Genomic DNA, 21,806 nt, shown 5'->3' with positions numbered 1-21,806 from the left:
ACACAGACTGGGAGGGTTGTGGGGAATGGAGGTGGTTTCACATGGAACACATAGAACCACAGGGTGTTACAGAAATGTGGAGGGCTGTATGGTCTACACGTGTTCATGAAGATAGAGAGGTTAGGAGGGGTGGAGCAGTCTACAGCGAGAAGGGTGTTAGTAGGATGGAGCGGTTTACACAGACAGGGAGGTATTTCAGTGAATGAAGCAGATAACAGAGATAGAGTGGGCTGTATAGACTGGAGGACTAAACAGATATGGAGGGTAGCCGTGACTGAAGATGTTTATAGGTATAGGACGTTTTACATCTGCAGATTATTTCGATATGAAGGGTGTGGAGTCTGTCAGATTATCCAGAACGGCAGTGATTTCGGTTGGAGACAGTTTCACAGATAAGGGAGCATTAGTAACCATCTCCAGTTTGGTCAAAGGGGAAAGGGTTGTAGGGGCGGGTGAGTTTACACAGGTAGGGGTGTGAGAGCTGGAGAAGGTTATGGAGATGCGTAAATGGATGGAGATACAGGAGGGGCTTATACTGAAAGGGTGGGTGTTCGCGATGGGATGATGCAACACAGAGAGTGAGTCTTGCGAGAACTGGATCGGGAGAATCACAGGCTTTCAGTCGGTTATCGGGAGTGCTGCAGGGACCGGAGAGGATTGTCGAGTCTCCACTGTGTTATCGTGTCTTTAGGACTGGAAGAGGTTACGTAGATACGGAAACATTGAAGACAATGTGTGCCGCCTTCTTTTTCTTGAAACGAGCCTCAATATCCCCCATCAGCCAGGGATCCCTAAACCTGCAAGCTTTTCCCTTCACTCTGACAGGTACACATTGGATTCTTGAGATCGCACTTTTAAAAGCCTCCCATTTGCCAGTCATTCCAATTCCTTCAAACAGACTCACCCAGTGGATGGGAGCATGATGTGGAGGAGCTGGTGTTGGACTGGGATGTACAACATTAAAAATCACACAACACCAGCTTACAGTCCATCGGGTTTATTTGGAGGGACTGGGTTTCATAGCGCTGCTTAATCAGGTGGTTGTCGAGCACAATAATCAGGCCCAGAATTTATAGCAACAGGATTGCAGTGTCATGAAATGTAATGCCAAACAAATTTAGTTTAAGTTTTCATCTTTCAGAATGATCACCTGGACTTCGAAAGCTGGTGTTTGAATTAAATCTGTTGGGCTATAACCTGGTGTTGTGTGATTTTTAATTAATCCAATCGACCTCTGCTCGATCCTGCCAAATAGCTCCAAAATTGGCCCTTCTCCAGATAATGACCTTAATCTGTGGACCTGCCTGATCTTTTTCCATAACTGTGTTAAAAAAGAGGACAGTTGTGGTCATTGGACCCAAAGTGCTCTCCGACTGACACTTCAGTCACTTGCCCGACCTCGTTTCCTGAGGGGACGTCCCGTTTTCAGCTGCCTGCGTAGAGTGGGGCCCTCTCCATATTGATCTAGGAAACTTTCTTGGACACATTTGACAAATTCCACCCCATACAGGACTTTTACACTCTGGGTAGTCCAGTCAATACAGGGGAAGTTAAAATCTCCAACCAATACTATTCTATTATTTCTATAGGTACCTGCAATCTCTCTTCACATCTGCTCCTCTCGTACCCACTGGCTATTTGGGGGTCCAGAACATCATCCCAGCAGACCATCCCCTTTTAGTTTCTAACTTCTAGCCATATGACCTTGTTTGATCATCCCAAAAGAGTATCGCCTCTAAGCACGGTTGTTATGTCCTACCTTATCAATAAGGCAGCTGCGCCTCCTCACTCACTTGTCCTTCTGTCACGCCTGTAGCTTGTGTGTCCTGGAACACTGAGCTGCCAGTCCTGCCCTTCGCTCAGCCATGTTACTGCTATGGCTGTAATATCCCAGTCCCCAGAGCTAATCCATGCTCTGAGCTCGTCTGCCTTACCAGTCAGGTCTCGTGTGTTAAAATAAATGTCATTTAAACCAGAAGTCTTTTCCCTCCCTATACTGTGCCCCGGATATCCTGCATAGGAAACTTGCTCTCGATGGCTGATGTATTTTCCCCAGACTGGTTGATGGTACCTCTCTTACTCAGAGTCCAAACCGCTGCCAAACTAATTCAAACCCTCCAGGGTAAGAAAAGCAAATCTCCACCCAGGGATAGAGGTGCCCTTCTGGATCAAGTCAAACCCGTCCACCCTTGTTCAGGGTACCTCTACCCCAGAAGAGATCCCAATGATCCAAGAACTGAAAACTCTACCCCTCCACCAGCTCCTCAGCCACACCTCTACCTGCCTATACTTCTATTTCAATAGTCACTGGCACGTGGCACTGGGAGTAATCCGGTGATCACAACCCTTGAGATACTACTTTTTAACTCCTTTCTTCACTCCCTGTACATATTTCACAGGATCCCATCCTCTTGGCTAACTGTGTCATGTGGACCGATGTGCACGATGACCTCTGGGTATTTACCCTGTCACTTCAGAATGTTCAGTCACCACACAGAGAAACCCTTGACCCTGATACCCGGGAGGCAGCACACCATGCTGGGGTCTCTTCTGCAGCCACACAGCCTCCTGTCTGTCCTCCTCATAACTGAGTCTGCTATCAGTTTCACTATCATTAGAGTGGATCTGGCAAACCGAGACTGGGAGGACAATCTGCAGTTGGTTCTATATTTGGAAAATGAGAGTATGTTGAAGTGATACAGTGAGAATTCATGGCCAGTGTGGTCCTGCCAAGGGAATAGTAAAAGCAGCAAGTGCAGCGAATACTGGTTAAGCGATATTGTGAGTTTGATAAAGAAAATACAGTGCAATAAACTCAGGTGAAGCCATTCCAACGTATAGAGTGTACAAGGGGGCTCCTTAAAAATGAAGGGCAAACAACGGCCATTAAACATCCTTGGTAGATAGTGTTAAGGAAAAGCCACAAGGTATTTTAGCAGGATATTCAGAATAAGAGAGTTACTGGGGAAAGTGTGGGGCCTGTTAGAAACCAAAGGGACAATCGGTACATTGAGCCAGGGGAAGTAGGTGAGGTCTTCAATGAGTACTTCCCATCTGTATTCACACAGGAGCAGGGCATTGTAGCCGGATATTTCAGTTGGGATGGGGAATTTCTCAAACATCAATAAGGAGGAGGCATTAAATGCTTTCACAGGCTTAAAGTTGGATAAATCCCCAGTATCCAATGAAATGTATCCCACGCTGCTATGGGAGGTAAGGGAGGAGATTTCTGTGGCCCAGTGGATACATTTAATACTTTACTGGCCAGAGGTGAAGTGCTGAATGACTGGAGGATCGCTAATGTGGTTCCTTTGTTCAAGAAGGGCAGCAGGGACAGGCCAGGTAATTACAGAGCTGATAGTCTGACAGCAGGGGGAGAGAAATTTTTGGAAACAAGTCTGAGGAACAGAATGAATCAGAATTTGAAAAGGCAGAGATCGATTTGGGATACTCGTAATAGATTTGGTAGTGTAAGATCCTTTCTCAAATTCAGCTGAGATTTTTGTTTGAAATTACGATTGAGGATTTTGATGAGGGCTGTGCAGATGAAGTGGGTTACATGGAGTTCATTACATCGTTTGACGAGGTCCCATATAGAAGGCTGGTCCAACAGACCAATGGGATCCAAGGCAATTTGGCAAACAGGATCCACAACTGGTGAAGGGCTGTTTTATGATTGAAATTCTTTCACCAACCGGTGTGCCACAGGGATCTGTGCGGGAGCCATTGCTGTTTATTATATACATTAATAACTCTGATGTGAAAGCAGAAGGTATCATTAGTAAGTTTGCAAATGACATGAAAGGTGAGGTGTTGTCCATAGTGAGGTGGATGGTGCCAGGCTACAGTCTGAAGGTATAGGCTGGGACAGAATTTCAAGGCATGAACTTAAGTAGAAACATCAGGAAAGAGCAGAGCAGACATTGAGGAAAAACTGATTGATGAAAGTGCATTTATTTCAAAATAAAAGACTTAACAATTAAGGCAAATGAAGTCGGTGCATGGATGAGAACATGGGATTGGGATACCATAGATATGGCAGAAACACAGCTGACAGTGGGACAGGACTGGGAGCTCAATGTTCCAGGGTACAGATTCCATAGGGAGGATAGAACAGGAGGTGAGAGAGGAGGGGGTGGAGTTTTTGATCAGTGAAACATCACTGCAACACTTAGAAAGGATATTCCTGTGGAACGCCCATTGAAGCGATAATAGTGCAATTGAGAAATGGGAATGGGCCATCAGTTTGATATGACTGTACTACAGCCCCCCTACAGTCAGCGAGATTTTGAGAAGCAAATATGTCGGGAGATCGCAGATATCTGTAAGAATGATAGGGTTGGAATGGTCAGGGATTGTAACTTTCCAAACCCAGTCTGGGACTGCCAGAGTGCTCAGAGCTTGAATGGGTGGAATTTGGTAGGCACGCTCAAGAAAAATGTCTCAGTCAGAATGTAAATGGTTGGACTGCAGGAAGGGGTCAAACCTGACCTCCCCTTGGGGAACAAGGTAGGGAAAGGGACTGAGGCATTAGTGGGGCAACACTTTGGCAAAGTGAGCACAATTGTATCAGTTTGAAAGTAGCAATGGAAAAGCACAAGCCTGGTCCACAGGACCAGGATTCCTGAAGAAGGGCTCATGCACGAAATGTCGATTCTCCTGCTCCTTGGATGCTGCCTGACCTGCTGCGCTTTTCCAGCAACGCATTTTCAGCTCTGATCTCCAGCATCTGCAATCCTCACTTTCTGCACAAGTTAAAGATCAAAATTCATCTTGCCGCAATCCAGAAGGTATTATTGAAGAGCTTTTGGCAATTGATTGTGGAGGCTATTTGCAGGTAAAGGGACGTCAGGCAGGTGGGAAGCTTTCAAAAGAGCGATAAAATGAGAGTTCAGGGACACCATATTTCTGTTAGTGTGAAGGACAATGCTGACACAAGTGAGATACACTGGATGACTGGGGGGCATTGAGGCTCTGGTCAACAAAAAGGGGCACATGTCACATATAGCCAGCTGGATTAAGGGAATCCATTGAAGAACATAGCGGGTGGAGTAATTCACTTAAGAGGGAAATCAGGAGGGCACAAAGGGGACCACAAAAAGCATTGGCAGATCAGGCTGACGAAAATCCAAAGAGATTCTTCAAGTATATTCTTCAGGACATTAACTTGGGGAATATAGCTTCTTGATTACGAATGGGGCCATCCAAGTGTGGAAACACAGGAGATGGGTGAGACCTGAACAAAAATTTCATGTTTGAACTTAAGTTGGGGAAGTCAAGGAATAAGGAACAGTGACGTCTTCAAAAGAGTCCACTTAACAGATCAGGAGGTACTAAAGGTTCTAAAATGCATATAAGATGGACAAATCCTTGGGAACTAATCAATTATATCCCAGGATATTGCGGGAAGCTCAGGAAGAGATTGTGGGGTCCCATAAAGAGATATTTCTATCACTGATAGCCATGGGTGATGGGCTGGAAGCCTTGAGGGTGGCTAAGGTTGTGCCATTATTTAGGAAAGGCTGCAAGGGAAAGTCAGGGACATCAACACCAATTAGTTTGATGTCAGCGATGCAGATGTTGTTGGAAGCGATTCTGCAGGACAGGAGTTACATGCATTTGCAACGACAAGGATTGATTAGGGATAATCAGCACAGCTTTGGAACGCTGCATAGAATTCTGATCATCCTGATCTGGGAAGCATTTCCTGAAACTGCAAATGGAGCAAAGACTGACGAAGATGTCACTGATACTGGACAGAAACGGAGAGGCTGGATAAGCTGGAATGCATCCTGGGGGAATGAGATGAATGTGGCAGATAGGTTTAAATAGAATGCGAAGAATTTCCTGCAGCACACAAGTCCAAAAAAGCAACTGGAGAGACACTAGGGCTCCTCAAAGATCAGTGAAGCCATCCAAGTGTCGAACCACAAGAGGTAGGAGAGGGACTAAATGAGCATTTCATGTCAGAACATACTGTGGACAAAGACTAGGAAACAAAGGGAAAGAAACAGTGATGGCTTGTAAAGAGTCTCCATGACAGAAGAGGTGGTGCTGGAGGTTTTAGAACACAAAGGTAGAGAAAGCCCTAGGTCCTGAACAAGTGTATACCAGAACATTGTGGCAAAGTAGTAGCAGGGACGCGAGCAGAAATATTTATATCATTGTCCTTCACATTTCCACTGGACGTAGGTGGCTGAGGGGTGACCGTATAAAGGTTTATAAAACCATGAGGGGTACAGGTAACCAACATCTTTACCCCAGGGTAGTGGAGTCCATAACTAGATGGGATTGAACTGCAGAAGGATAAGGTGTTAGCAATTCTGCCAAGTGCAAAAAAAGGTCCCCTGGGCCAGATGGGATTTATTTTTGGCTTCTCTGGGAGGCTAGTAAGGAGATTGCTGAGCCGTTGGCTTTGATCTTTATGTCGTCATTGCCTTCAGGAATAGTGTCAGAAGGCAGAAGGACAGCAAATGTTGTCCCCTTGACCAAGAAGGGGAATAGAGACAACCCGGGGTAATTATAGAAGTGTGAGCCTTACTTCGATTCTGGGTAAAGTGTTGGAAAGGCTTGTAAAGGCCAGCATTTATAATCATCAGGAGATGAACACGTTGATGAGGGAGATAGTCGGCACGGTTTTGGGAAGGGTAGGTCATGCCTCACAAACCTTGTTGACTACTTTGAGGTGACCAAACAGGAGGATGTGGGTAAAGCAGAACTTGGTAGTGCAGATGAGCAGAGAGATCACTTTGTCCATGTACATGGATCATTGACAGTTGCCACCCAGTTTGTTAAGAAGGCATTCAGCATGTGAGCTTTTATTGGGATAGGGAATGAGTTTCAGAACCATGAGATAATGCTGCAGCTGTACAAAACTCTGGTGCGGCCGCATTTGGAGTGTTGCCTATGGTTCAAGTCACCGCTTTAGAAGGATGTTAAAAATTTGGAATGTGTTCCGAGGAGTTTTACTACGATGTTACCTGGTACAGAGGGAAGGTGTCATGAGGAAGGCTGAGGGACTTGAACCTGTTTGTGTTTGAGAGAAGAGTTTAAGGTCAATTAGTTGAGACATAAAAGACAATCAGAGGGTGACATGGTTTGGACAGTGAGAGCCTTTTCCCTCAGGTGGCGACTCCTAGCACGAGGGCAAATAGTTTTAAATTGAAGTAGTAATTAATATTAACATTAATTAATAGATATAGGACAGATGCCAGAGGTAGGTTCTTTACTCAGAATTGTCAGGCATGGAATGCATGGCCTGAACCAGTGGTAAAAGTGAGGTCTACAGATGCTGGAGATCAGAGCTGAAAATGTGTTGCTGGAAAAGCGCTGCAGGTCAGGCAGCATCCAAGGAACAGGAAATTCGACGTTTCGGGCATAAGCCGTTCATCAGCAACACACTATTCCAGCTCTGAAACAGTGGTAGACTCGCCAACTTTATGGGCATTTAAACAGTCATTGTATAGGCATATGGATGAGAATTGAATAGGGAAGGTTAGATGTGCTTCAGATTGTTTCCACAGGTTGGCGCAACATTGAGGGCCGAAGGGCCTATACTGCACTGTCATGTTCTATGTTCTGTGTTCTGGAGGGCATAAGTAGGAGATGGGAGAGGAAAAAAACTTGAAAGGATTAGGAGGAGAAGATTTTCCACACAGAGTATGGTGCAGTATGGAATAAGTTTCGAGTGGAAGTGGTAGAAAAAAGTACAATAACAACATGTAAAAGACATTTGTCCAGGTACATGGAGAGGAGAAGGTTTGAAAGGATTTGTGTTAAGTACAGGGTAACGGGACTCGTTCAGGGATTCTGGTCAGCATGGACTAGTTGAATCAAAGGAACCGTTTCCGTGCTGCATGTTATTGGAGGAGGAGACTACTGGGATAAGGCACGTAATAGACACTGAAGCAAGTTATATTAATAGTGATGGTAGTCTGGAATGCACCATAATTCAAGTATGTGGAGGGAGGAGAGGGAAGGGAGGCGGTTACCGGGACTGTATCTGTTGTAGGAGTTACAAATTATTGAAGACACTAGTCACCAAGACATGCCATAGATAGAGTGTTGCAGAGTAGTGAGTCTTAGCACAACAGAACTTACTATAGGGGTGTTGATTGAGCCTGGGGTGTGTCTGTACTGTGCTCCCTCTCCAACACTGTATCTGTGCCATGTTTTGTTAGCCGATGTTTGGAGCTCTGTCTTTGCTCTCTGCTCTGTTCACTGTGAGTGATCTTACCTCACTGCAGGATTTATTTAAGACTCCAAATCTCCCCTTCCCTTTGTCTCCCTGGCTGATCAACCATCTTCAATGTGGCGATGGACGAGACAGCCAGCAGCTGGGAAGTCTATTGAGTCAGGACCTTCCTGACTACCTATAGGAGTCAGAGGAATAGACAGTTTGGGAAATTAGAGTGATCTCGTGAGGGATACACATAGGGAATGGCACTAAGTCCAACAGAGATCTGAAAAACCCTGACTCCATCCCTTGCCTGTGCTGTCCTGTCTCTCCGGAGTGAAGACTTCAATTGTCTCAGGATCTGGAGTAGTTGCAAGAGTGAGAGACGCTGACAGAGGCAGCAATTAGACCCACACAGTGAGGGATACCACATGGAGAGAGACTGAGTGATATCACCAGAGGGCAGGAAACAATCATGTAGGAAGAACAGGTTTAGGTTCCTGATGCCCTGGTATCAGTGCTCAGGAATGAGCAACCTTTGTGCAGGTGAAGTGATGGCTTCGTGGTATTACTGCGAGAGCATGTATCCAAAAACTCACCCAATGTTCAGTGGAGGCAGGTTTAAATCACACCATCAGAAATGGTGGAATTTGCAATCATCATTTTTTGTATTATTGCAATTAACAATCTATGGATAAGTACGAAATCATTGCTGATGTCCAAAACAATGTTTGATCATCAAAAATACACTTGGGGACATCTGCCATCCTCACGTGATCTGTACGACATCCCCACAGCAAAGTGTTTGCCTCTGAAATGGCTGAGCAAGTTACTCAGCTCAAGGGCAGCTAGGGCTGGGCAGGAAAGGCTGGTCAGTCAGAGACACCCACATCCCATACCTGAGTTTAAAAATAAACCATTCGGATGGTCCTGCTCTAAGTGTGCTGGGACCAGTGTCCTGAGCAATCACGTTGGTAGGTTTAGGGACAGGGCTTTAAACTGACAGAGAGAATCAGGGACAGGGTTCAGATGAAAGGAGCTTTCCAAATTCAAATAGAAAAGGTGAAGCTTTGGGACAGCATGGAATGTGGCTGAAGACAAGCAGAAATTAACAGGATGGGACCAAGTTTAACTAAAACTGTACGTCAGCAAATCACTTTGTGACAGCAAATTGTAGGAAACAGTAAATTATGGGTTTTTTGTGTGGAATGGACAAAGTCTCTGCCATAAGGTAGATGGATTTGTGACACAGAGATAAAAGAGAGTTAGACACCAGGGTGACATGGTTACAGGGTGAAAAAAGGTGCACACAAATATTCAATAGTTCACAACCTTGCGCAAACTCAGTCAAAGTGGACAACGCTAACAATAAAAGGTAACAAAGGCATGACAGAGAAAGCATTTGGCATCAGATCATGAAATCGAGTCAGTTTGAATGTAAATTCTGACTACTACTTGCCAAGGACACAAGCAGCAGAACAGTTTTAGACAACTGAACAGCATTTCATTGCTCATCACTGCATTAAAGAGGAACTCGTTGGAATTTTTATTAAAGGCAGAATGACAATTCACTGAAAATTCAAAATTCGTATAATCTTGACAATCACACTGACGACAGTGATATTGGAAGGGAAGTTCGGTGAATTTTTTTCTGTGTTTCTTTAAATAATACATTGTGCAACTGGCTCTGTCAGATCGACCGTTGTGTGATGAAAGATAGTGAATGAGTAATGTCAACTGGAGAGATCCTCTGGGAAATTGTGATAAAGTGCGTTTTAAAGAAATATAAAATTTTAAAGTGAATCACAGAAAGGACAAGCTACAACTAAAAACAAAAATTGCCAATTACATGAGTTTGAGAGGAGAACTGACCAAGCTGAACAGACTGAAACATGTGTGTGCGTAAATGAACAGTGGTAAACATTTGAAGGAACAGTGTAAATCACTCAAAAAAAGGATATTCCATTGAAATAGACAAAACCTCAACAAGAAACTCACACCTGTCCCTCACTCAGGACAAAATGGGTCATATTAGATTATGAGGCTGAGAAGTACTTAAAATCCTGAAGTGCGAGTGTGCTTTAGGAGTAAGTTTTAAACGGGTTGCAAAGGTTCTGCGAGCAGGAGGGCAGTTGGCAGAGGAATCCCTGTGAGGGTATAATGTCACAATAGGAACAGCGAGAGGTGAAGGTGCTGGAGGTGGTGAGAGTGTTACAGAGAGTGGTCAGGGCCTGAAGTGTGTTTCAAACTAAGTATGAGTGTTGCAGCTGGAGGGGTTTGCAGAGGTAGGGAGGGACATATGTATTTTTATTTAATCATTTATGGGATGTGGGTGTCACTGCCTGGACTTACATTCTTTGACCCCACTCTTAATTCCCCAGAGAACAGCTCAGTCAGCCCTCTTGTTGTGGGTCTGGAGTCACATGTTGGCCAGAACAGGTGAGAATATTTGTTGTCCTTCCCTAAAGCAGGGAAGTGAACCTGGTGAGTTCTTCCAACTGATCAGCAATGCATTTATGGTGGCCTGGCCAATGTCTTGTACAGATACAACATGACATCCCAACTCCTACTCTCCATGCTCTGCCCAGTGAAGGTAACCATCCCAAACGCCTGCTTCACCAGCCTGCCTGCCTGTGATGCAACTTTCAAAGAACTGTCTACCTGCATCCCCGTGTCTCTGACTGACAACACTACCCAGGGCCCGAACATCAGCTGTACAATTCCCACCCTGGTTTGTTTCACCAAAATGGAACACTTCACATTTATCTAATTCAACTCCATCTGCTATTCTTCAGCCCATTATCCCAGCAGTACTATTCATCCTGTTGTATCACAGATAACCTTCATCACTGTCCAGTTTACCACCAATTTCAGTATCACCCAAACCTTACTTACCAGGAAACCATTTACCCAAATGACAAACAACACGGGACCTCCCATCACCCTCTGTCTCCAACCATCAAGCCAATTTTGTATCCGGTTGACTAGCTTCTCCTGAATGCCATATCCCTTTACAATGATTTGAGCTTATTACCCATTTACTATATAGAATGTAGAACACAGAACAGTACAGCACAAGACACTTCGGCCATGATGCCATGCCAACATTTTATCCGACTATAAGACCAAACTAACTTCCATAAGCTTAATTTTGCTATCATCCACGTGCTTATCCAAGAGTCTATTAAATGTCCCGAAAGTATCTAATTTTACCACCACCACTGTCAGTGCATTCCAACCACCTACCATTCTCTATCCTTTTATCCATCCTCCATTCACCTTAAAATTACACCCCCTTGTAATATCCATTTATGCCAAAGGAGAAAAAGTCTCTGACTATTCACTCACTCTGTGCCTCACATCATCTTGCTCACCTCTACCACCTTGGCCCACCCCTTTCTTCACGCCAAAGAGAAAAGCCTTTAGCTCCCTCAGCCTTTCTTCATAAGAAATGCCCACCATTCCAGGCAGCATCCTGGTAAATCTCCTGTGTACGCTCTCGAAAATTTGCACATCCTTCCTGTAAAGACGGGACCAGAACTGAACAGAATATTCCAAGTGTGGTCTCACCAGAATGCTATAAAGATGCAGTAAAACCTCACTGTTCTTCAAATAAATCCCCTTGCTAAGGAAAGCCAACACAACGTATGCATTTTTAACAACCCTATCAACGTGCGTGGCAACTTTGAGGAATCGATGAACATGGACCCCTTAATCTCTCTGATCCTCCATACGGCCAAGCATTCTGCCTTTCACCCTGCATTCTGTACTCAAATTCCACCTTCCAGAATGAAACTCCACCAGATTGGAAAGCTTACTAACCCACTCTCCAACATCCACATCCAAGTCTTTCATAAAAATCACAGAGAGCAGAACAGAGTCCCAAAGCCGACTGTTACAGAACACCACTGGTCACTGAGCTCCAGGCTCAATACTGTCCATCTGCTGCCACCCTCTGTCTTCTCTGGGCCATCCAATCATGTATCCAGACAGACAGACCTCCCTGTATCCCATGCCTCCTTATTTTCTGTATGAGCTTCAACATATTCTGTCATATCTTCAAAGAATTCAATAAGGTTTGTGAGGCATGACCTGCCCCTCACAAACCCGTGCTGACTGTCTAAAATTTAACTATGGTTTTCCAAATAGTCATAAATCCTGTCTGTCAGAGTCCTCTCCAATAATCTGCACACCACAGACATTAGACCAAATCTGTAATTCCCAGGATTCTCCCTCCGTAACATGGCCCGGACTCTACAAATCTTCCCTTCTCTGCCACGTTCCCCAAAATGGCACTGGATGGTGGGGGTTATAGAGACAGGGAGGGATATCAGGACAGGAGGATTTTGCAGACACTCGGAGGCTTGCAGTGCCAAAAGGAGGATTCAGTAATTAGGAGGGTACATGATAATGAACGCATTTGAGGAGGGAGGGAGGGAGGATTGTTGCGAAATGAAAGGTTTCACAGTTTAGGTGTTTTGCAACAGGTTTCTGAGTTGAGGAAGGTTTAAACACTGTTTGATTTTACACAAAAATGATTTTGAATGCAATGGCAGGAAGAGGATTCAGGAAGCTGGAGAGTATGGGGTCGGACCGAGGTTACACAAATGGGAAGATTTTTCAGGAGTGGAGGTGTTCACAGAGACAGCAATAGTCTGATCTGGAGCAGAGGAGCCAGATTGGGAGGGATATGGGGACTGCAGGTGGTTTGACAGGGAGGGAGGACCATAGGCCCACAGGAGGTTACAGAAATGTGGAGAGCTGTAGGACCTGCAGGAGTTCATGGAGATGGGGAGGTTGGGACGGATGGAGCAGTTTACAGGGATAAGGATAGTGGTAGGACAGTGCTGGTTTATACTGACAGGGACTATTTAGGGAATGGATCAGATTACAGAGATGATGTAGGTTGTAAAGACCTCATGTCATGTGTACTGATGTGCACAATTACCACTGGTTAATTGCCCTCCCTCTGGGGAAAAGGGCAAAATCCGACCTCCCCTTGGGAAACAAGGTAGGGAAAGGGACTGAAGTGTTAGTTGGGGAGCACTTTGACAAAGTGACCACAACTATATTAGTTTGAAAACAGTTATGGAAAAGGACAGGCCTGGTCCATAAGTGAAACATCAACATTGGCCTGCCCAAATCCAGAAGGTATTGGTCAAGAGCTTTTAACAGTTGATTGTGGAGATTATTTGCAGGTAAATGGACCTCAGGCAGGTGGGAAGCTTTCAAAAGAAAGATAAAATGAGAGTTCAGGGTGAGGATATTTCTGTTAGTATGAAGGACAAGGCTGATTACAAGTAGAAAATTCTGGATGACTGGGATTATTAAGGTTCTGGTCAAGAAAAAAGGCGGTCCATGTCATATATGGCCAGCTGGATTCCTCAAAGAACATTGTGGGTACAGTAATACACTGAAGTGGGAGAGCAGGAGGGCAAAAAGGAGACCTGAGAAAACTTTGGCTGGTAATGCTGAGGAAAATTCAAAGGGATTCTACATGAATATTAACGACAGAAGATAAACTAGGCACAGAATGTGTCCCCTTGAAGATCAATGGGATAATCCATTTGTGGAACCACAAGAAATGAGTGAGATCCTTGACGAAAATTTCACATCAGAACTTAAAAACTGGGGAAGTCAGGGAAATAAAGTCTTCAAAAGACTCTGTATATCAGAACAAGAGTTGTTGGAGATTTTAAAATGCGTAAAAAATAGACAAATCCCTGGAGCTAATCATGTATATCTGAGGACATTGGGGGTAAATCAGGAAGAAGTGCCCCTTAAAGAGGTATTCTTATCAGTGACAGCCACGGGGAATGAGCTGGAAGCCTGCACAAGTAGTGTCTCACAAATTTGGCTGAGTTTGTTGAAGAGCTGAAAATGTGTTGCTGGAAAAGCGCATCCGGTCAGGCAGCATCCAAGGAACAGGAGATTCGAGCTTCTGCCCGAAACGTCGAATCTTCTGTTCCTTGGATGCTGCCTGACCTGCTGCGCTTTTCCAGCAACACATTTTCAGTTCTGATCTCCAGCATCTGCAGACCTCACTTTCTCCTCGATGAGTTTGTTGAAGAGGTGACTAAGAATATACATGGTGACAGAACAGGAGTCGTTGTCTATACTGACCACAGCAAAGCCTTGGACAGGGTTTAGCGTGGAACACTGGTTAGTAAGGTTAGATCACAGGGAGAGCTATCCAACTGGATACAAAATTGGCTTGACAGTAGGAGACAGAGGGTGTTGGGAGAGGCTTGTTGTGCAGACAACGGACCTATCGCTAGCGGTGTGCAATAAGGAACATTACTAGATTCACTGTTATGCATCATTTACAGAAATTATTTCGGTAAGAGCATAGGTGTTATTGTTAAAAAGTTTGTTGATGAAAGTCCGGATAGAACACGGGTTATAGTGCGCAGGGAATACAGTTATCGAGGGGGATAGAGGGCCACATTTGTTCAGGTCATCCAGGATCGATGTGCAAGCTTTGGAAATGATTTAGAGGACATTTACTAGGAAGTTAGCTGGTATGAAGGGAAGGTCTTATGAGGAAAGGCTGAGAGACTTTAAGCTGTTTTGTTCAAGAGAATGTGTTTGAGGTCAATTAATTGAGATATATAAGATAATCAGCAGGAGAGATGGGTTGGACAGTGAGAGTTTTTCCTCTTGGATGGCGATGCCTAGCACGAGGAGAGATAGCTTTAAATTGAGGTAGATATTAATATGAATAAATAGATATGGGAGAGATGCCAGAGGTAGGTTCTTTACTCAGAATAGTCGGGCTCAACTCTAAAGGCATTTAAACGGTCTTTGAGTAGGCATATGGACAAGAATTGGAATGGTGTTGGTTTGATTGGCTTCAGATTGGGTCTACAGGTTGGTACAAAATCGAAGAGAGAAGGGGCTGTATTGCGCTGTCATGTTCTGTGTTCTAATGGGCATAAATATGAGATGGAAGAGGAAATACTTAAAAGAGATTTTAGGAGAAAACTTTCTACACAGAGGATGGTGCAGTTATGGAATGAGCTTCCAGGGGAAATGATAGAAAACAGTACAATTACATCATGTAAAAGTTGGGCAGGTACATGGGGGGGGAGAAGATTTGAAGGGATACGGGTCAAATACAGGGAAACGCAACTCGTTCATGGACTCCGGTCAGCATGGACTAGTTGGGCTGAAGGAACAGTTTCCGTGCTGCATGCCACTGTCTCCATTTATTGGAGGAGGAGACTACCGAGATAAGGAATGTTGTAAACACTGAAGCACGTTACAGCGATAGGGATGGTAGTCCGAAATGCAGTACATTTCAAATATGTGGAGGAACTATTGGGCTAGGAGGAGGTTACAGAGAAAGGAACTGTTATAGAAGTTACAAATTATTGAAGACATAGAGATGTGGAAAATCTGGAGACCAAGAAGAGAGACAGAGAGACAGAAAGAAAGCGAGAGCAAGAGCAAGAGTGAGATACAAAGTGATATCACCAGAGTCCTGGAAGATATCAGGAACACATCATTGTGTTGGAAGAACAGGTTTTTCTTCATGATGCACTGGTATAACCGGTCAGGAATGAGCAACCTGTGAGCAGGTGAAGTGATGGCCTTGTGGTATTATTGCTAGAGCATGCATCCCAAACTTCAGCTAATGTTCAAGGGATGCAGGCTGGAATCCCACCATCAGAAATGGTGGAATTTGAAATCAATAATTTTAAAAATAGTAATTAACAATCCACAAATAAATGTTAGACCAAAAAACCCAAACACTTGTCCTTTCGTGACGGACATCTGCCCATCCTCACGTGGTCTGCATGACATACTCACAGCAAAGTGTTTGCCTCTCAATGACCCTCTGAAATGACCGAGCAAGTTACTCAGTTTAAGGGCAGCTCGGGCTGGGCAAGAAAGGCTGATCAACCAGAGATACCTACATCCCATACCTGATTTAAAAAAAAATAATCTGTTTGGATGGTCCCACTGGAACCGTGCTGGGATCAGTGTCCTGGCCAATCATGTTGGTAGGTTTATGGACAGAGCTTTCAACTGACAGAGAGGATGCAGGGAAAGGGTTCAGGTGAAAGGAGCTTCCCAAATCCAAAGAGAAAAGGTGTAGCATCGGAACAGCATGGAATGTGTCTGAAGACAAGCAGTAAAGAACAGGATGGGACAGAGTTTAACTAAAATTGTACATCAGTGATAGATTCATGACGGAAAATTGTGGGAAAGAGTAAGTTATGTTTTATTTTGAATAGACAACGTTGCTGCAATAAGATCGATGTAGTTAAGACTCAGATAAAAGAGATATAGACAGCAGGGAGACATGGATACAGGGTGAACAAAAATATTCAATTGTTTCACAATCTTGTGCAAACTCAGGCAAAATGGGTAACACTAACAATAATGGATAACAAAGGCGAAAGCATTTCACCACAGATCATGAAGTAGAGTCAATCTGAATGTAAATACTGGCTACTACGTGCCAAGGACACAAGCAACAGAGCAGTTTTAGCCAACGAACAGTATTCCATTGCTCATCACTGCATTAAACAGGAATTCATTGAAATTGTTAACAAAGGCTTGGGGATAATTCAGTGAATCTTCAATTTTCGTATAATCTTGTCAATCACACTGACAACAGTGATATTGGAAGTGGGGTTGGGAGATTTTTTTCAATGTTTCTTTGATAACAGATTGTGCAACTGGCTAGGGATGTAACTATGTCAGACCGACCATTGTGTGATGGAACTTAGTGACTGTGTAATGTCACCTGGTGAGATCCTCTGGGAAATTGTGATAAAGTTCTGTTTAAAGGAATTTAAACTTTTAAAGTGAATCACAGAAAGGACAAATTAAAACTAAAAACAAAAATAGCCACTTACATGAGGTTGAGAGGAGAACTGACCAAGACAAACAAGCTAAACAAACTGAATAATGGAAAACATTTGACGGACAGTGAAACATACACAACAGAAGGACATTCCATTGAAACAGATAAAACCTCAGCAAGAAATTCCCACCCATCCCTCATTCAGGACAAAATGGATCATATTAGACTATGAGGCTAAGACGATCACCAAAAACGACTTAACATCCTGAAGTAAGAGAATATTTGCGGAGTAAGTGTTAAAGGGATTGTAAAGGGTCTGCTAGCAGGAGGAGGGCAGTTTGAATGGGAATCATGATCAGGGTTTAATGATACGACAGGAAGAGGGAGAAGTGATGGTGCTGGAGGTGGTGAGAGTGTTACAGAGAGTGGTTCGGGTCTGAACGGTGTTACAAAGCCATTACAGATTGCTGAAGATGGAGGGGTTTGCAGAGATAGGGAGGGACACGTGTATTTTAATTTATTCATTAATGGGATGTGGGTGTCACTGATTGGACCAGCACCCTTTGTCCCAATGCGAATTGCCCAGAGATAGCACAGGATCAACCAGATTGCTGTGGGTCTGGAGTCACATGTTAGCCAGACCAGGTTAGAATGTCAGATATTCTTCACTAAAGGAGGTAAGTGAACCTGATGAGTTCTTCCTACATATCAGCAATGCTTTTACGGTGACCTCACCAGTGTCTTGTACAGATGTAACATGGTAAAAACAAGGGCAGCAGATGCTGGAAACCAGAGTCTAGATAATCGTGGTACTGGAAAAGCACAGCAGGTCAGGCAGCATCTTGACATCCCAGCCCTTACTCTCAATGCTCTGCCATGGGTCTCTGACTGACAACACTATCCAAGACCCGAACATTAACTTTACAAGTCCCACTCTGGGTTATTTTACCAAAATGGAACATTTTGCATTTATCTAATTAAACTCCATCTGCTGTTCTTCAGCCCACTATCCCAGCAGTACTGTTCATCTTGTTGAACCACAGACAGCCTTCTTCACTGTCCATTTTACCACCAATTGCAGTATCACCCAAAACACTTACTTACCAGGAAACCAATATTCCCATCCAAACTATGTATCCAAATGACAAACAATATTGGACCCACTACACCGCTGGTCACATGCCTCCAGTCAGAAAAACGACACGTCTCCCATCACCCTCTGTCGCCTACCATCAAGCCAATTTGTATCCAGTTGACTAGCTCCTCCTGAATGCCATATCCTTTTACACTGATCTGAGCTTATTAGGAGAAAGTGAGGACTGCAGATGCTGGAGATCAAAGCTGAAAATGTGTTGCTGGAAAAGCGCAGCATCCAAGGAGCAGGAGAGTCGATGTTTCGGGCATGAGCCGTTCTTCAGGAATTTAGTACCCAGCTTATTACCCAGTTTGCCATACGGAACATAGAACACAGAACAGTACAGCACAAGACCCTTCGGCCATGATGCCATGCCAACCTTTTACTCGACTGTAAGATCAAACTAACCTACATACCCTTCATTTTACTATCATCCATGTGCCTAACCAAGATTCTATCAAATGCACCATTGCACCCATCGACCACTCTCTGTGTAAAGAACCTCGATCTGAAATCTCCCCATACACATCCTCCAATCACCTTAAAATTATGCCCTCTTGTACCATGCATGCCATGGGATAAAGTGGTTTCTCACTATTCACTCTACCTTTGCCTCACACTCTCTTATTCACCTATACCAATTCGCCCCTCAACCCTTCTTTACTCCAATGAGAACAGCCTAAGCTCACTCAACCTTTCTTCATAAAGCATGCTCTCCAGTCCAGGCAACATCCTGGTAAATCTCCTCTTCACCTTCTCTGAAGCTTCCACATCCTTCCTGTAATGAGGGGATCATACTGAACATAATATTCTCAGTAGCGTCTAAAGAGGGCTCTCTAGAACCGCAGCATAACCTCATGGCTTTAAAACTCAATCCCCCAGCTAATGAAAGCCAATAAAACATATTCCTTCTTAACAACGTTATCAGCTTAGGTGGCAAATTTGACAGATCTGGTCATGAAATCCAAGATCGATCTGTTCCTCCACACTATCCAATATTCTGTATTTTTCCCCGTATTCTGCAAAATGAATCACTTTACAATTTTCCAGATTTGACTTCATCTGCCACTTCTCAGCCCAGCTCTACATCCTGTCAATGTCCCATTGCAACCTCCAACAGACTTCCACACTATTCACCACTCCACCAACCTTCGTCTCATTGGCAACGTTTCTATCCCACTCTTCCACTCAGACATCCAAGTCATTCGTAAAGTCACAAAGAGCAGAGGTGCTGTAACCTCTCCCTGCAGAAAGCCACTGGTCACCGAGCTCCAGGATGAATGCTTTACATCTGTCATCACCGTCTGTCTTCTATGGGCCAGGAATTCTGTATTCAGACAGACAGGTTTCCCTGCATCCCACGCTCTGTACTTTTTCAATGAGCCATAAATGCATTTTGTCACATTCTCAAAGGGTTCAATAAGATTTGTGAGGCATGATCTGTCCCTTACAAAGCCATGCTGACTCTCTGTAATCAAACTATGGTTTGCCAAGAAATCATGAATCCCGTCTCTTAGCGTCCTCTCCAATAATCTGCACATCACAGACTGAAGACTGGCAGTTCTGCAGTTCCCAGGATTATCTCTATTCCCTTTCTTGAAAAACGTACGGCTGATTCACCTAACCTGCTCATCTTCAATTGCTGCGTGGAAACCGAAGCACCTGTCGGGAACCCATGCAGACATGGAGAGAATGTGCAACCTCCACACAGTCAGTCGCCTGGGGCTGGAATGGAATTCGCGTCCCTGGTGCTGTGAGGTGGCAGAGCAACCCACTGAGCGGCCGTACTGGCCCATGTAACTCGCTAAAGCCCTGTTTCTGCTCCTCTTCATCTTGCCGAGATGTTCGACATCCCTTGGAACCTTGTCAAATGCTTTGCTGAAGTCCATATAGACAACTTTGACTGCTCTGACTTCATCTATCGCTTGGCCAACTCCTCAAAGAGTCAATCCAGTTTGTGAAACATGGTTTCCCACTCATAAATCTGACTATCTCTAATCAGCCTTGCCTTTCCAAATACATGCAGCTCCTTTCCCTCAGAATCTCCACCAACAACTTACCCAGCACTGGGCTCACGGGGTTGTAATTTCCTGCTGTTTCCCTGCAACCCTGAAGTGATGGAACAGCATTAGCTGCCCTGCAGTCTTCTGGTAACTCATTGTGTCTGTTGATAATATAAATATCTCTGTTAGGGACACTGCAATCTCTTCCCTAGCTTCCCAAAATATTCTAGGATCGACCTAATGAGATACTGAGGATTGATCTACCTTTAATTATTTTAAGATTCTTGCACTTTGTCTTCTCTGTTGAGGATTAGTGAGTGGCATGGTGGCACAATGGTTAGCAGTACTGCCTCACAACCCCAAAGACCGGGGTTCAATTCACTGCCTCAGGCGACTGACTGAGTGGAGTTTGTGTGGTGTCTGCGTGGGTTTCCTCCCACCATCCAAAGATGTGCGGGTCAGGTGAACTGGCCATGCTAAATTGCCCGTAGTGTTAGGTTAGGGGTATGGGTGGGTTGTGCGCTGGCGGGTTGGTGTGCACTTGTTGGGCCGAAGGGCCTGTTTCCACACTGTAAGTAATCTAATCTAATCTCCTTACAATTCTTTCCAAGACATCGCTATTTATTTCCCGAGCTTCCATGTCTTTCTACACAGTAAATTCTGACAACACTACTTTGTCTAATTTCTCAACCACCTTCTGATAGTTAAGGTGTCCTTTTCTCTACCAAGTTACTCGATAGCACTTATTGAAACTTGTGTAAATGTTTCTGAAAATTCAAATAAACCGTTTCCCTGGTACAGCCACTCCTACACCCGTATCTATTCTTCCATTTATACTGACAACAATAAAAATACAATCCAACAGGCTCAAATCCAGGTTCACTTTTTATTAAATACGTTTCTATTGACATATCCTTTCTAACACATTCCAGATCCCGACTGACTGTCAGGCTAACACGGTTTGGTTTCAGACTGATAGCGGAAAGGGTTATGGAGGTTCTTGTTTCTCAATCTGAAAAAGGTGGCTTACAGGGTCAACAGTTCATAGAGGCTTTGGAATCGGGAGGTTCGTGGTCACTGAAGGACATTATGCAGTTAGGGAGTAATGTGCAGACTGTATGAGATTATGGACATAGAGAGTGCAGTGGTGACTGAAGGACATGATGGAGATAAGGAGTGCTGTGGGGCCTGAAAGAGGCCAAAGAGATCTGGAGGGATGTTGGGCCTGAAGTAGGTTTCACAGATCAGGAGGATCATGGGGACTGAAGGAGGTTACTCTGAATGGGAGGGTCGTCGAATCTGGATGAGATCATGGAGATAGGGAGGGCCGTGGTGTGTATTGGAGGTTATGGAGTTAGGGAGGTTTGCCATGAATGATTCAGGGCACATAGATAGGAAGAGTCGTGGGGACTGAAGGAATTTATGGACATAGGGAGAGCTGTGGGGACTGAAGGACGTTATATAGATCGAACGTTTATAAAGAAGAGCAGGTATCAACCATTTGACTACAGAGTCGGTCCCAACATTTAATATGAACAGGACTGATCATCTAACCCAGTACAGTATTCCTGCCTTCACACTTACTCTGATATTATAGTGACTACTGGCATTTAGTGATACAGCGGGCTGTAGTAACTTGGACGGGTGGTTGGGGGGGATGTCTTACAGAGATAGGGA

The 21,806-nt window shown here is 44.3% G+C and overlaps 1 long non-coding RNA gene across 1 annotated transcript in view; it reads right to left on the bottom strand.

Moving 5' to 3' along the window:
• Positions 1 to 20,278, bottom strand: part of LOC132812225 (uncharacterized) — a 38,454-nt gene extending 18,176 nt beyond the window's left edge. The window contains exon 1 of the long non-coding RNA XR_009643530.1: positions 20,187 to 20,278. This is a non-coding gene — a long non-coding RNA (uncharacterized LOC132812225). The remainder of the gene's footprint in view (positions 1 to 20,186) is intronic.
• Positions 20,279 to 21,806: the final 1,528 nt, after the last annotated feature.

This window comes from Hemiscyllium ocellatum, unplaced genomic scaffold (genome assembly GCF_020745735.1).
Source record: "Hemiscyllium ocellatum isolate sHemOce1 unplaced genomic scaffold, sHemOce1.pat.X.cur. scaffold_262_pat_ctg1, whole genome shotgun sequence".
NCBI lineage: Eukaryota > Metazoa > Chordata > Chondrichthyes > Orectolobiformes > Hemiscylliidae > Hemiscyllium > Hemiscyllium ocellatum.
Note: the sequence above shows the minus strand (reverse complement) of the source record. Positions and strands in the feature narration are given on the sequence as shown.